This window comes from Trichoplusia ni, chromosome 7 (assembly GCF_003590095.1).
Source record: "Trichoplusia ni isolate ovarian cell line Hi5 chromosome 7, tn1, whole genome shotgun sequence".
Taxonomy (NCBI): domain Eukaryota; kingdom Metazoa; phylum Arthropoda; class Insecta; order Lepidoptera; family Noctuidae; genus Trichoplusia; species Trichoplusia ni.
Window position 1 is genome coordinate 6,759,643 of NC_039484.1, and position 17,615 is coordinate 6,777,257.

Consider the following 17,615-nt stretch of genomic DNA (forward strand, 5'->3'; position numbering starts at 1 on the left):
CATTAAAGTGTAGGTATAATGACAAGGCTCGTTGAGCCAATTATCCGAGGATCGTTCAGTACGTACAGTGCACTGCGCTACGCATCACTGCGCTCAACTTAACCAACACACGTAATGACACTTGCGACAATGTTTATTATTGATTGATGACACATAACGTGATATTTGCGCACTCAGTTGAAGGACTATTGTCGTTTTAAACTATTCGTCACACTGACACATACTAAAACGCAACTTAGCTGTGTGAAGGTTCTAAATGTCTACTTGTCTCTACGTTACAAATGAAAGTGATAGAGACGGCATGAGATTTAATGAATTTAGAGTATGTTTTTAAAGCAGATTAAAAACAAAGCTTTTAAGTACGAAAGTCTATTCATACTTTATGCAATCCAATTTAAATACAAAATTATATACAAAAGCTGGCTCATTAATTCAAGTTATATTTAAAATCGGGATTTATTAAATGCAATAAATTAAGTGGATATACCTGTTATGTATAAATACCTGGTTCGGTATTAAGTGGTGTTGAATTGAAATTAAAAATACTTAAAAGTGTTCTTATAAAGACTTAAAAGACTCATATGTAAAAATTGTTTCTGAAGCTTTCTCGCTCGTTTCGTAAAACAGTTCTCAGAAGAAATTCTATCCCGTTCGAGACAGATAGGAGATGATTGTTTGTACTCTCGTTTCATTGTACCCAATCTAGTTTCATTAAAATATCAATATGCTTACTGATACATTCGTGTATACGTTATTAGACTGGTATTTTCGTTGCCTAACTAGAGGAGCTTGTGGCGGCTGTGAATGCGGCTCTTACGTAATATTTAGGTCACCTAGATCCTGTGTGCTATCTAGGTTTATTGCTGTGACCTTTCCTAACTTTGACCGAGTCGAATCTCGTTTTTCTTAACCCTGACCTGAGTATCTTTTTTCAGTATTTCTCTTTTAGACTTGTATTGGTAGCAGCTTTTATAAATTTTGTGTTATTTAGATGTTAATATTAATAAATTAGATGACTTATAAAGTCCACCAACGTCTTTTTTAATTAGTGTTAATTTTATGATTTTGTTTCATTTTAATTATCTTATTCATATTTATTATTATGTATTTTTAGATAAGACTACTTAGCTATAAAAGAATAACTTAATTTTACATGTTTAAATTAATACAGGCAACAAGTTTCATTTGACCAACAGAAAAGTGTTAAAATGGATAGAAAACATTCAAAATCGACACTCGTAATTTAGCTGTGAGTGTTCGCTCGCGCGCACTGAATTCGTAACTATTTTATTGTGTCAATAACGTAGCAACCATTTGCAGGCAAAACGACTATTGAATTGACGCGATTTGAACGCAGTGGCAACAAATTTTCAGAATCGGTGTTACAATTTCGAACGTGTGTTGAAGTCAGGTATCGAATCGATTTAAAGCGTAACTTATGGACTACTTATGGATACTAGAATGTAGAGCTATACTTTACAAAGTAACTGAAACTTAGAACTCTATCTTACTAAACTAACGCGGACTCTATTTAAAATATATATCTCACTGCTGGGCACAGGCCTCTTCTCGTATAAGTAAGGTTAGATAGAACATTTGATCATCACGTTAGCTCACTGCCGGTTGGGGATTTTAGATGCCAATATTTGGAATTCAGGTTCCCTGACAATTTTTTAGTTTACCGTTTATCAGTGGTGTCATAGAATAATTTAAAAGTACATATAACTTTTAAAAACTCACATTATTATTTTGTCTGAGTTGGGATTGAAGCAGAACCTCGTAAATGCAATTCCATACATATCACAGCAAGGCCACCGCGACATTCAAAGAGGGAATATTATTTTATCTATTACATAAACGTTGAAAACGCTAAAATGTATGTAAATGATCTCAGTTATGACTTATCGTTCAGAAATGTCACTGGTTTAGCTTCAACATAACACAGGACGACTTTAAGTCTTGGACATTCGTTTGTAACCGAAGGCGTTCAAGTTATTATTATTGGTGTGGCATTATCTATTATATCTAGTGAATTGGAGCGATAATGCAAAGCAATTTGTGCCACTATTTACAACTAAAGTGTAAGTATTACCAAATGTATGTGATGCAATTGTCGGTTTTAATCGAAGCTTGATTCTGTACTTCCGCGCTGGTAATAACCAGTTGTAATACTTATGTACTTACTTATGCATAAGCGTTTTATAATGTCTTATTACTGGTAGTTGGGGCTTTAGAGTGCTCGAATATTTTCATGTATTTTAAGTAGAGTAATCAGATATTGCTGTGGAGCCTTGCGGTTCTATGCATGGGTGGTATGCTTGAGGTGCAGGTTCGTATTAATATATCTATATATATTCTAAGGAACCAGTTATAGGCGGAGAAGCCAAGCCTCTGAAATCGCTGACTCAAGGCTCAAAGCTTCCCTTTACGGGAAGAGACTTTTAACCAGCAGTGGGGTGTATGTACGTCGGCAGGTATCTAATATTGTCCAGAGAGACAATTGTAGTTGAGTAATTAATTTTTGGCAAAAAGGTTTTATCAACATTAAGTGTTGGCCTGCAAGAAGCTGACAAAGTGTGAAAGCAAGAGTAGCACTTCGATTTTTATTAAAGTCACATCGAATTGCTCTGCCCTCTATAACTTGGTCTTAAAACCTTTCTCAAAATGTGGACTAACATATTTTCTTTGTCCATAAATAAATTATGTCATGTTTTTTTAATTGTTATTTCTTTGTTGCTTATTTGTAAGGTGCCGCCGGACCGTTGAAAGGTGATATTTGTATTCATCACGAGTAAACTATGAAGAGGGCTCACTATTTTCTTTTAGTTTAAATATTTCTAATTAACAATAGGTCACTGCCCGCTTTTTTCTTGTGCCCTTGACAGTTATTTAAAAAAATACTTGACTCTTTGTTTTTAATACAAAATTTACTTGTATTTCCCACAGTTGATTATTTTAAATGGCTTTCTGTGTAGGCAAATAGCGCTTAAAAAACCAATTAAGCATGCTTTAAGAAACACCTTTATTTAAAAAAGTATTACCAATTCTCGATGTATCCAAAAATAACTCATTAAACATGTACTCATTAACGACAGTCTGTAAATTCTCATTGGTTAGTTCTGAGGCGTGGTCTTCAAACAATAAAATTAAACAAAAACATATCGGAACACTAATCTGTTTTATTCGCTGCATGTACCAACACTGACGTTTGTAAATCTCACGTTTCATAATATCATAACGCAACGCATGGTTTCTTCCATACAGTTACATACACGTCGGAGACCCAAAACCTGCAATGTAACTTCGCGGAAGTAGTTTCCTATCAAATTATAGGCTTTCTTTTCGTTAAATTGGCATAACAATATTTTAAACGCGGAAAATTACTGTGATGTCTCACCGTAGCCGAAACCACTTTACGTACTTACGAAAACGAAACTAAACAACATCGTCCACAAAAACTTAAAACCCTGCATTATCTTTGAGTGACGCGACTTCAAGGTAATTAGAACGCCCGTATATCAGAATAACAAGCAACAGTTTAGCCGGTATCACTGCGTTTAGTATTTAATTACGATTTCAAATGACAATATTAGAGCTTACAAATTACAAGCCAGTTGGCTCCGATAACCGACTAGTCCGGTAACGTAGCAACTAGCCGCGCAACTACTCTAAGTTGCGACACAAACATTACAACGCGAAAACTCGTATTCGTTTATTTATCCAATTATTAAAGGCATATTCTATAGACAGTTTATTGACTCGCCATACAAATTATAACGCCTAATCATCGTAATGATGTTATAATTGTAGGCGTTACTTCACCCGGCATCCTTAGAACGCAACCTTTATAAGCTCCTTTAAGTTTTTGTTGAGGTGTCGTTAAACTGGCGACGAGTAGAGCGTCGACTTGAGTAAGTACAAAAACCTCAATGGTGTTGGAGAGAAGCGCCTTCGCTCGTAGTTTATGTGAGTTAACGTACCTTTCACTGAGCGAACGGTGGCGGAAGCTCAGTTATGTCATAGCGCGGCTCAGTGGGGCACCGGCTGACCGTAATGGTCGCGGCACACTTAGCACGACCCACGAAAACAAGCGTTGCGTCAACAACACATGACAACATATTGCATAATTTTGGATATTTCTTTCGGCTTATTATTTCTTCGACGGAGTTTCCCACTGGCGTCTTCCGGCACACTTATTATGATCGACGAAATTGTAACAAATGAGGCTGGTGTTTACATAACCTGACCTAACCTCTACTTTAATTTAATGTTCCACTTAGCGAGCGATATGCATATAGAAAAGCATTGTGTGTAGATTTAGCTCTTGCCTATTCGAAGCGTTTAATATTTTATGTAAATCGTTCGAATTGTTACGAACTTAACATATATGGTGAGTAATTACGCCTGGTAAATGTTGTTCTCATTCATTTTATGAAACATTTTTTTAAAAATGAGACAAAATCTAATCGAACCCACTTTATACAGACTGCAGTATTTAATATACTTACAACCGACATAAAATGTTTGTATAATTTGTTCAAGAGTACATACAGAATAAACAAAACGTGTTAAACGTAGGCACTTACATGTATGTATATAAGTGCCACCTAAATGTCAAGATGTAACATCTGAGTGAGGTCATTGCGTGCGCCTCTCTCACTCTGTGACATTTCGGATAAACGACGATGCACATTTAACTATTTAGTATCGATTCATAATATACTAAAAAGTTAAAGGATTTATTCAATTGAATAAAAGTAGGTACTGAAACCATTTTTATCGATCTGTTTCGGTACATAAGTCATTTTCTTTTAATTCAAAATAAAAATAAAAATAAATGTTATGTGCAAAATTCAATTCAATAATCAATTATTTATGGAAACTTATAAAAAGCTTTCTACACGAATATTTCTCAGAATCTAGATTTCGATTCTAGAAAAACAAGTTTTTGTAAATAAAAATAGACGTAATTTTATGTAATTGGCTTTCAGAATTAATTAATTAATTCATATTTATTAAATAATAACGATAGCTTAACCTAGTTGTGCCTCTTAAGAATGTATCGCAGCACAATCGTGTGACGTCACAATTCGATTCTCATTTGTTAAGTTATGCCTTACAGTGACTAAGATGTTACAGAGATAGATGACCGTCATTATTACGCGTATATCCGCATATGTGAATTGAAATAGAAATTGTGTATTATCCGGTAATGCGTATTAAATAACAGTCTAGGACTTTTCCTTCGTTAGGCAATATAAAGGCAAAGGTATTATTTAAAAAGTGTTTTTTTTTTTATAATGACACCCGGCACTAAGGAATTTAATCCTTGTTTGCCACATGCAGAAAGAGACCGAAAATCAGAACAATTACTTATTAAAGGGGTATTCGATTTTGTAGTAGCATTTATTTAAATTCGATGTTTAAATCTTGCTCCAAAAATCGGTGTGGCTCAGTTTCGAGCAAAAAGTGTAAGACTGAAATAGCTGCGGCCGGCGGAGCGTGGCGACTCAAATTGGGCAGTGCGTAGCGCTCCACTCCACTGCGCAGGAGTTTGACAGTCATCGCCTAGCCCAGCAAGGGACCTTCGAGACACGGAGATTTAGAACGGAGGGAGATCTCGATTAAAACGAACCTTGATTTAAATTAAGAGCCATAAATTAACTAAACTTACCTACCTACACTTTATGCGAACTTATCGTGACTACCATTAAAGCCTGTCTACGAAACAACTTAAAGCGTTATATAAAAAATCTCGAAGCTTTTAACACTAAAATATTTGGTAAAAAATATATCTCGTCGGCAGTTGTAGGTAAAACAAATTCCGCACAACACACAGAGCATAAAAACATAAAGTAAATTAATGCAACATTAAAAGAAAATGTAATACAATAACCATTTACTATGAGCACTTCAAAAAGTATAATGTTTATGTAAATGCATCAGTGGAGCTCTGATATTATGTAAATAATGCACAGAGGTGTTACATAAGTAAACAAGAACAGCGTGTCAGTCAAAAGACTTCAACGCGCTTACTTATCTAAACATCATCGAATGTAAGTAAATGTAGTTATTTGACGCACTTCCTTGTAAATATAATCTTAAACTTAATAAGGAATCAATAAATATCCAGTTGATCTGGAACTTCCTAGTTGTTTACTTGAAAACCAGCATCAATCGTCGGCAGTGAGAGTGGAGCGAGTCGCGCGCAGCGGCCGCGGCGCCCGCGCACCGGCTCGCGTTACGTCACCGCTCGCCGCACACACTCACACTTTCACTGTTAGATAATAGCTCAACACTACGCCACGCCACTGCCTTACTTACACACTTACACTTACAATAGGAAGTTGTTCTATTACATTTATACTATACAGCTGTAAAGTTTTGGTGCAGAAAAATCAAACGAACATATTTGTTATGCAGAATGACGTAACGCGACATTTGATAATTGTCGATAATAATGATTATTATTTAATTTGCTGTATCTTTCATCTTTATAGAGATGTTGGTCTGTAATAATTATTATGTAAGACGGCGTTTAATGCTAGTTAATTATATTATTATCTAATTTAGGATGAATCTGAAGTAGGTCTCTACTTTGATGAGACACGATGAGTGGTGAACCTTCACTTGTTCCGACGATTCTTCATAAGTTATGTCATTGAGATTTTCATTAAGTTCACGGTTTAAAGCTTTATCTCGTTAGACGTGGCCAAGGTGGTCGTAACAATCAAATTCATTTGATTCACAATTAAGATGGGATTCGTATTTGAGCAAGTCGCGTGAGGCGTTGGAGCATTCGACTTCACTAATTGATCGAGTGGAAGTTTACTCGATGACTTTTAAAATCGGAAGACGTGTGAATATTTGGTATGTGCGTAATACATGTGTGTGTAGGTATGTAGACGACGCAGAGACGTTTCAGACTCGGTAGCAGTAACACGTAATCAAGTTTTACGGAAAAGCTTCGATAGCCACCATAAAATGTAATTGCTATTAACAACTACCTCAGTTACTTAGCGCCACTTGGCACGCTTACAAAAACCACGCTCACTACCTTTCTCTGACTTAACTAGCACAAAAGCCCCTTTTAATCAAGATGTTTGATTATTAATTATCAAGTAGCGTTATTATTCTTCTTTTAATTAGGCTAATACCTACAAATACCTGTTTCATATTACGTAAAATTGGGTTTTAATGCAAATTAGGCCCGCTTACCTCTCGACCGGGCGACTCATTTATAGACATACGAAAATATAAAACAAGGGTAGACACGTTTAGTTTTTTTTCTAGTTTTATATGTAACACATAATTACATAAAAAAGAAGCCAAAGTTTAAGTTTTAGTACCTACCTGACCTTCGCTAAGCAGTCCTTGACTATAATCAAATAGCACAACGCCAAAAAAACAGAAAAAAAATCATAATTATAACACGAAGTTAATTGGACAGAGATGAAATATGCTACAGTCTAATTACTTTATATTTCAGTTATGTCTATGAAACGAACAATGAAATCTCATTATACCGTCCTTGTTACATCTTAGAGATCTGATGATTTGGGTGTCTGTGGCATCGAGTGAGTAGGTACTCACATTCGTGGGCTGTGGGCTGGCAACACCGCCATATCCGCATGTGATGACCTTGACTGGAGTCGTTCAGTAATTTTATTCCGTACTTAGTGTTCCGTATCGTGTACACTGCATAGGCGTGTTTAGATGCCTTAATGTATGGTAAACTCATTTGACTGTATGACGCCTATTTTAATACGTATACTCATTATGTTTTTAAGCCAGTGCGTTTGTTGTTTATGTCCTAGGATGGAGGAGCGCATCGAATAAATCGCCTTACACTAATTAAGGCATCTTTATTTCTGTCGTTCGTTTGAACTTGATAGAGACGGAAATATATTTTGAATTCAAAGCTTTAAACGTGTTTAGCGAGTCGAACCACCTTTAATGTTTTAAACTTTATAGTCAGCTTTATTTTTAATTTAAGTATAAAGTGTTCAGCGAGTGTAACAAACGGCAACATTATTTGTGACTCAGAACGAGCTACTAATTACTACAGCGCTTTTTAAATGTAGTTCATCAGTTAAATTAAATTTAAAGTAGAGTGTAGAGCGATTCATTGAGAATAAATGTCTAAAATACTTTGTGCTAGTTACGTATTCTTCGTTTCACGTAACTTACTTAATTTGCTACTTTGAAAGCATAATTTAACATGATCTAGATTTGAAATTCAGCGCGAGTTCTCAATTTATAACAGGTATTAACATTCGTTACACACAGCGAGCTAAATGTGCATATGTCTGTCTGTAAGATCTTGTTTACTGCTAGTTCGGTATTCCGCTTACCGTGTTCACTTACCCTTTCAACCTAACTTCCTTCTTAAGCCCGCCGTTGTTGTCGCTATGCCAGTCCGCGTTCTGAAGCCTATTTACAATTACACGCTGATTTTTTACCATTATTCAAGTTTGGTCACGAATATCAACAAAAAGTTTTATCTTCAGAACGTAACCTTGATCTTTTGTTAGCCATTTAATTACGTTGAGTCGAATTCATATGCTCACTGTCGGAAAACGAAATAGCACACGTGGAAAAAATTTCAATTATGTCTGACAATACCCTTGGTTCGGTGATTAACTGAAAACTTTGTCGGAAGTATTTGATTTACAATGCAACTTTCCTCTTTGTTAGCTTGGAGTCAAATAACTTGGTGTGTTTTGTCTGTTTAATGTTATGCAAAGTTAAATTGCTCCATAAATGAGGAGCAAATTAGTCATCGCTTGGGTTTACGTATTCTGTGGCTTTGTTTGTAGTTCGTTGATATTCTCGAAATAATCAGAGTGAGCATTGAGGTGTATAATCTTCACATTTATTTGGCATAGTTCAAGGTAAAGTATGATACATTATGACAGCTTTTTATACCACCTTCATCATTCCATTTTTATGTTATTTATGCGAAAGTTAACTCGGTTTGGTGATTAAAATGAATGGAAATTCGAATGTTTGTTACTCAATCATGCCGTAATGTAACTCATGTAGGTTAATTTGCTTCGGAAGTAGAATGTATCTTAGATAAGACCGAGGAGTGTTAGTGATAAACATACACTCACAATTCAGTCATTTTAAAGGTATTTGCACTGCACTGAATGCCCTATGGATAGAGTACTGTGATAAGATAATTACGGACTCTTTACAAAAAATGTTTCTTCAAGACTGGATTTACAGCAGCCGATCCTACATTTTTAACCGTAATTACTTTCATAGTGAGGTCATCTGTAAAGATGAATGCATTCGTTTTGTTAAAGGTTACTCGCTGTAATTTCAATCTCGTCTGATGAAGCTGTGGACGATGTAATCAATTCTGCCTGGATTGAGGAAACACGTGATCTTAATCCTTAATGAAGTATTAAACTAAGCATAAGATGAGCACTCTAAATTCAATTACAACTAAACGAGGATTACATTTTTCAGATAGTATTTTGCAGTATTATTTGTTTATAGATTTAAAATGGGTGTTATCATTATTAAGGGCGGACTATTTAAAGTTGTCAATCTCTCTAGATATTAAAGAGCACGCCCACCCTTCATCGCTTCTCGAGAGCTATAGTAGTGAAGAATAAACAGCGCAAGAAATTATCCTTGGTTCTAAAGCCTAAAAATCAAGTTCAGACTACTTCTATTTCCTATATCAACCAACTAGCTGTTGCCCGCGACTTCGTCCCCGTGGGTAGAAGAGGTAAGTTATGATTTACATATACCTGCCCTGTTTTTTTTTCACATTTTCCATTGTATCTTCGCTCTTATTAGTCGCAGCGTGATGGTTTATAGCCTAAAGCCTTCCTCGTTGAATGGTCCATTCAACACAAAAAGGTTTTTTCAATTTGGACCAGTTCCTGAGATTAGCGCGTTCAAACAAACTCTTCAGCTTTATATATTAGTATAGAGTATAGATTAAGAATGCGAATGAACTCTGATTGAATACCTACGGATATATCAGACTTTATTCGCCTTTTTTACTTCAATCTCCCCTAAAACCTTTGGCAGTTACTTTAAATGAGGTGGTCCCTTTAAAACGAGGTCGCTTGATGCATTTAAATTTTAAATTAACGAACTCTTCAACTTATTCGAGGTCTTTAAAGTTACGTAATTAAAGTTTCGACATTAGTTAAATTTGATGTACAACTAGTATAACTTCATCCATTGGCCGTAAAAGGAAGGATAATAACTTTTTAAATGTCAGAAATCATCATTTACGCTGTTTTAAGACACCACTAATTGGTAAAGTGATTAATTAAATTTTTATACCTATGAATCGTGATTCATTTTTGGTTTTCTAAATCTCATATGGCATAAGTGGTGGAAAAATGAAAAAAATACTGGCTAAATAATAAAATTTGTTGTTCCACAAATATTTATCAATACTTTTGAAAACTAGTAATTTCGCCAATAGGCTGAAAGATTTTTTATTTGTTAAGCAACTGATTTACCATTTAATACATTCACATTCATAAGGAAAATTTTTGAAATTCCAATTTTATTCTGAATTCGATTTCACTTGAAAACAGTTAAGCAAGAATATTAAAACACTAGAAAGACTGATGTTCTGATTTCAAAATAACTCGTTCCATTTTGTGATTCAAAAATTTTCCACTATATTGCGCAAAAACGATGGTCCCAGTGGATCGATCGCGGGATGTTTTACCAGGCCGAAATAAATATTTATCAGTTCACTGGTACTACAATAACAGCGAATCAAGGTATCGCTGTGTTAAAGAGCTTATGAATATAAAGTGAAATTTAAATGCGGGCCTCATCTCACGCATTCATATATTCCTCTATTATTGTGTTATCGATAGTTGGTGCCGTTGGTGGTTTGATTGGCAGCCAGTTATCCGGACGGGGTCGTCGCACGATAAAACGCCAATGAGTATTTATCGAATTCATATCTGTTAACAAGTTAAGACAATGTAATCGGGCGCTACGTAATTACAACACAAACAGTTGGAGACAACACGTTTTATCTGGCCGTTGACTTGTGATTCATGACAAGTGCTCCTTTATTATGTTGTAGGTACCGAGGCTAATTTTAGACCAATGCATGCGTGTGGACACTGTAAAGAAGATCATAACATTATTCATATTGCTTCAGTATTTAGAGTCAGGAGAGGGCTTGAAAGTGAAATATAATATGACATAATGCTGAGCCCTCGACGGGTGCCATAAAGTGTTCCCATCGGTGACCGCGGAGGTACTCGTACATCACTTTATAGTCCATCAGTCGTTTTACGGCGCTACAAAAGTGTTCGCAGCCGACATTAGTCATTTGCGAATAATGATTGTTACAAAAAGCACCCCACGGGTAGTGTCCCATGCGGGTCGCGTGCTGCGCGCGTGTCCCACATAACACGCAAATTTGAACATAATAAAAAGTTCAAATCGACACTTGAGGCACGCATAAACTTAGTGATGAGCTGTTTGTGTAAGCCGAGCTTTGTTATGAAGGGGTGAGCTCCGAGGGAAGGTGCGAAAGATCAAGGCCCGTCGTGAACACAAATAGCGTTATTTGCATACTAAAGTTGGTATGTTTTGCTGAGAGTACACCGGTTGATATTTGCAAACCGGATTTGTGACTTATATGGGATCTTCTGATTTCAATAAAAATAACTAGAATCAGATAAATTAATTGCATTACCTACACTTAAAGCTTTGTATGCGTTTTCAATTTGTAGGGATAAATATAGAGGCTACGTTACCTGTGTGTTTGAAATATGAGAATGCGTATACTGACCGCAGTTGTTTTTAGCCGAGCGATTTAAGTAATAAAGAAAACGAAAACCAACAATATTCTGCAAAAAGATATTGACATAAAAAATACGCTCTACCATTGTTCTGTTAACATTGATGTCTACAGTTAGTCAACATCAGTTTGCTTCAATTACCTAACTAAAAATAAAAAAATAGTTTGACATATGAACGTTCCGAGCAATCAACCCTGTTCGTTAGCTGTAAGCTAGATAAGTGAATACGTTAACCTTTGTCCCCTAACTAGGGGTGAGCCGCGACCGTTGAATGATAACCCCAGCGATTAGTAACGTGTCCCACCCCTAACTGATATAATAAGTATGGAAACAAACGTCTAAACGTCATATTTAAATATTGACGCAACGTTATAGGCGCTTTATTAGCGTCGTTTGAAACCATGATGCGTTAAGTATAAGCAAGTTGCGTTATTCAAACGAGCGTATTCGTAATGAATAACGTGATCGGTTATGACGCAAATTATGATTGTTACAACCTTCGTAAGATAACACGCTATAAGAGCTACGTGCTGGTGTGACTCTCGTATCGGCGTAATAAGTTTCATTTCAGTGTAGATTGCTTCCGTAATGCGTAATTGCTTTAGTGCACGTCCACGGTACCTACCGATAATATATTCGTATAAAAACCGTTTTAAAGTCGGCACTCGCTGAACATGGGAGTTGCTCTTTTAATTGTAAGAGCTGCATTCCTTTGTAATTACATCTTCAATGCCTTCGCGGCGAGACACAATGTGTCTTATTGAGGAGAATCGGGAACGTGATAAAAATACGTAATGGATTGTTGGTTTTCCTATGTTTTTGCTGATAAAAACGATTTGATTTGTAGAAGTCGGTTTTTCATGATAAAATTACAATCTCTTCGTACAGTGACCTCTAGACGAAGCGAGGGTGGTATCGGGCATGACTAATATCTTTGTTAACAAAACATTTTTTGTACTAATCATAATTTATTTGCTTTCCTAAATTAAACTCCGAAGTCCACGCCAGAAGTTATTGGCTTTTTTCGTAATTTAATTTTAAATGTAATTAAGTAATAACGAAATGCTATCAGAATCCCACGTTAAGTTCCCATGACATCAATCTTCCCTGTTTTGATTTCACCATTAATAGCAGATTGCTAAAATGCTGACGTACCTCCATCAATTCGAACTTTATCAGTTAGGCGTTAAGGTTTAAAATTGGTTAGGAAATGCAAAGGCCCTATGCTTCATAAAAAGTATTTTGTTGGTCCACTCGTAGAGAACCCGCATAATTGTACCCGTCAGATTAAATACAGTACAGTTTAGGGTGCATACCCCAACTAATCACTGGCAGAAACACTATTGTAACATATCGTTAAGGACTATTTTGTGAGGAACAAATGTCATGGGAAAAGTTTCGCCTACACACTTACAAATAATTGAAGAGCGTTTGTTGGGTTTTAATCTAATTAGCGAGCAAACACATAATTCTTTATTGTCAAAAAGACCTTAGATTTAAACTCATTGTCTTTTCGTAGGTTAGTATTTTCGTAAGTTGTACTTATTGAAAATATTTTTAAAAGATTTAGTGTATAAGAAAGGTTAATGTTGAGGTAATAAATAACACACCTATAGATTATTAGGTTTAAACTACGGCTTTTAGATGTTACAAATAGGCGGAAAAACATGACGGTCACAACGAAGTAGAGCAATTAAAACTAATTGTATGTTATAATTTATAAAGCGGGCTCCTCGCTTATCTTGGCAAAATCAATATGGTAATTATTGAATGAGCGCCAACGGTCACTGTATAAAAACGGCTTCATGCGGGGACTGTGGGGAGGCCCGGCATGAAGTACCCGCATAAGTGTTATTAGCGGTGCGCCAATCTAACTACGATTCCCCTTTACGAGGGCTATTTAAAACGAGAGGGTGTCGCTCCTACTCAAATGCATCAACACTTCAATACCAAACGTTCACCCATTCATTTTAATTTACTGTTTAGGTAACTTTAAAAACAATCCTGTTTGCTGTTATGCTAAACGACGCCGAAGCTAAAATTATTTTATTCAAAATACAACTGCCACACAAATAACTAATTATCATGTATTAACCTTTTACCTTAATTTAAAACAGAACAACAAAATGTCGAAATGTATTTCCAGTATGCGAGCCTTGACACTGCAGGGCGGGCTTTCGTAAATAAGATAATGTTTGTTTTTCTTTTTTAAATACAAAGTGTGTTTAATATGTGTGCGCGGTGTTTACGAGTATCGCCGTAAGCTTATAATGTATCGTAAAGTGTGAGAGTGGAAATGGTCTATTTTTAGTTAATTTGCGTGCATCTAAAACGCAAGTCACGTTCAGAAACAAAGGGCCGGAGCGCCGACCACCGCAGTTTCTGAGAAAACACTCGCAGCATATTTAGCTCGCAACTTTGAGCGAAAATAATCTCGCTTCAAGCTTTTATATAGTTTCCTGTCGACTACATGGACGCGATTCGCAATTGTAATACTTCTGTCAACACAAGAGAACACTAGAAATTAAATGTTTATACAATTAGGTATTTCATTTGTAACAAAAGCTATAATAGGAACCGTAAACGCGTCGAGACGTCACTTCAATATCAGTTGTAAGTAGGTATACTACTTTCAGAAGGTCTGGAATACACACTATTGTTAAACAATGATTCGATTAGGATATAATATACTTACAAGAATAAATCTATGTTATTCATATAAACAAGTTTCGTATAACCATATAAATATCGCAAATACAAACAATACGACTAAAGCCGCACCAAAAACAGTACAAATATCAAATATATATTCTTAGCGTATTCAAATCTGTAATTCATGTTCAAATACAAGAAAAAATAGTTTAAACTTTACAAATCAGTCCTTGACGGAATCATCATATTTACTAAACATTTTAAGCCGGCCTGTCTGTTTGTGTAGGCAGGCAAGTGATATGATAAGTTCTTTATACAACATGGAATATAAAATTTTATAATAAGTATTCATGTATAGAGGCGGCAACTATAAATGGCTCGTATTTGTGTAAGTCTTAGATATCAAGTTTTTGCATTTTGTAATAACACCACACCAGTGTAAATTGTTTATGCTGCGAAAACAGATGAGTAACTACAGATGGGTGTCTTTGTGCATGTGACTTTAATGTTTATGAAACCCCGACGCCAGCATTAATTTACTTAGCGCGGGCCGCGGGAGTAACTTTAAAAAAACCCAGATTGTAATACTAAACGTTAACTTAAATTAAGCATTAAACAATCTCTAAACTACTGTCATTTATTAAAAACATAATATTTAATAGCAATCTGGTTCACTTTCGATGTAGACCAAATTTCGAGATCTAGCTGTGATTTCCATATAGTTTCAGAATTCGAATAACTTTACGAGCTTCACTATACCACAAACTTGTGCTAAAATTACTACAAGTCAAATTATGTCCTGGCAAATTATTGGCGCGACAAACCGTGGGTGTTGGTATAAAATACTTTGTAACCGGCGAATACAAACTGGCATTGTGATTGGCACATCATGGTTATAAAAGCTGTTTGAAGCATACGATTTATGTATCAAATATTGTTTTATATTAAAAGCAGATTTGTAACACCTGCTCAGCCCACAATAGTGATTTTGTTGACTAACCATGAGTGAAATTAAAGCCTTAACAAAAAATACAGGTATTTGGACGGGAAATAAAAAAAACATGCTTACATAGACGAAACATTAGGTTAAGGAGAATTATGGCACCAAAACCTGCTCTCTATTCATCATTATTTTGTAACCAACGGTTTATGAAAAAAAATAACTTGCTACTTAATGAGCCAAGAAACGGTCTCACGTTCAAGTGTTCAATAACAGCAAACGCATCAAAGACTTTACGAGGAAACAAGCTAATATTACTTCTGTTATTTCAAATAACTTGCAATATACATATATTCAGTGGGAATTGTAATTGGAAACTGAAGTTTTTCACACCTATATTTTGCTTAGTGTGTCTTTAAAGTACTGACCTAAGACTAGTGGCTGTTGGCACGTAGTCTATAACAAGTATAAAGAATTCATATACAATACCTGCCTATTTACCTCTATAAGCATTTGCATAGGCCTTTTCCAGTTTTGAAAGAATCCTTCACTGTTTGTCATTTGTGTTTTATAGTAATCAATATCAAGAAAATGACATTTCTCGTCCCGAAAATAATAATGTAAGAACTTAAATGGAAAGTCCTAAAATCAGAGAGATATATATCAGATATAGGCACACGGCAAAATGTCACTATTAGATGTCATGCTGTCTGTTTCATTCGCAAGCGAAATGTAGAGACAGATATAGGTACCTACAAGAACGTCATTTAGGTAAGTGTCGTTCTTTACAACGACTGTTAAGGTCCGTCTGATAAGTCCACGTGGAGAAAATTTTAGCCCAAATTGAGTCGTTACAGATTTGTCATCATGACACCCACTCGGCAACTTAGAAAGCTCCTCTGTTCATTGTCAAAGACAACATGCTATTATATTATCCACAGACAATGTATTCACGAACCGATATGACGATGTTATTGCTTTGACTTCAATATTTAATTGCTAGGCGGAGACCCTGACTTATATGACACAGCGACACTGCTCTGGTGGTCTTATCCAGTGGTTAACTCAGGTTAATAAATCATGTCCATGACTTATTTTATCACTTCTTGGTGCTGCATATGTACTGCCGATATCGTTATATACCTACACAGGATAGGGGTATAACATTCCCAAACTTTATTGCGAATAATGTAAGCTCTATGAAGAAGGAATAAGATCGAATTTGGGTTGTTTCAATTGCTTTTTGGTGCGATATCGGCAGTGAGAAGCAGGGGAAGAGGTCGAGGCTATCTACTGATAACACGTGAACCGAACAGCGGTGGGTTGACTGAGCCCAAATGACAAACATACAACTTCTGATATACAAGATTTGGATGAACGTTAACCAGTATTTATTTATAGATATCAACTGCCGATTTTGCAAAAGACATACATTTTTATTATTTAAATACCATTCATGATGACGACACAGAAAATGGACACTAGCCTCGATATCGTAAACTAGTTTAAGCTTACGGAAATTGCGACAAGAATTTAGATAGCAATTATTAATAGAAATAACGAGTAGAAAGTAAAAGTTGGAATTGCGGCGTATACTAGAGTGGCAGTTATTTCCTTTTATTGGATGCCAGGAATCGTTTATAACTCTAAGTTAACAGGATTCACAAAAGTGGGAGTGAGTTGTGCGCTCCTGTCTGGTTATATCAGGGCCCGCTCGTTATACAACTTATAACCGGTTACCAAATGACGTCATCAGCCGATTCCTCGATGTGCTTTGTAAAGTCTCGGTCCAAAACATCGCGGCGTCGCATCGCGCATCGTGCCGATTCTCAACCATGTTTCATGCCATGAAATAAAGATCAAGCGGCTATGAAAGCGATTGGACTATGAAATTAGCACATAGATCGAAGCATTTAATTACGAAGAGAACTTATCTATATAGACAGAGATCTGTTATGTTAAGTTGGCGGAACTTGTAAAACGAACGCATGCTGTATGTGTGCAAGAAATTTTAATGGTTTTTCTAAGTCTGGCGTCCTAACAGGGACGGGTTCTGGTAATGGACACGAGTTATACAGCATGATGCAAAGAAGCTACATTACAGGCTGTTCACTTAACATAATCGTGTATAAACTAATGAGATGTTACGTGGAGCTGTATTTTCCGCTTACCCTCGCAAGGAATCGGGTTTTCCAGCGGAATAAAGAAATTACCTGATC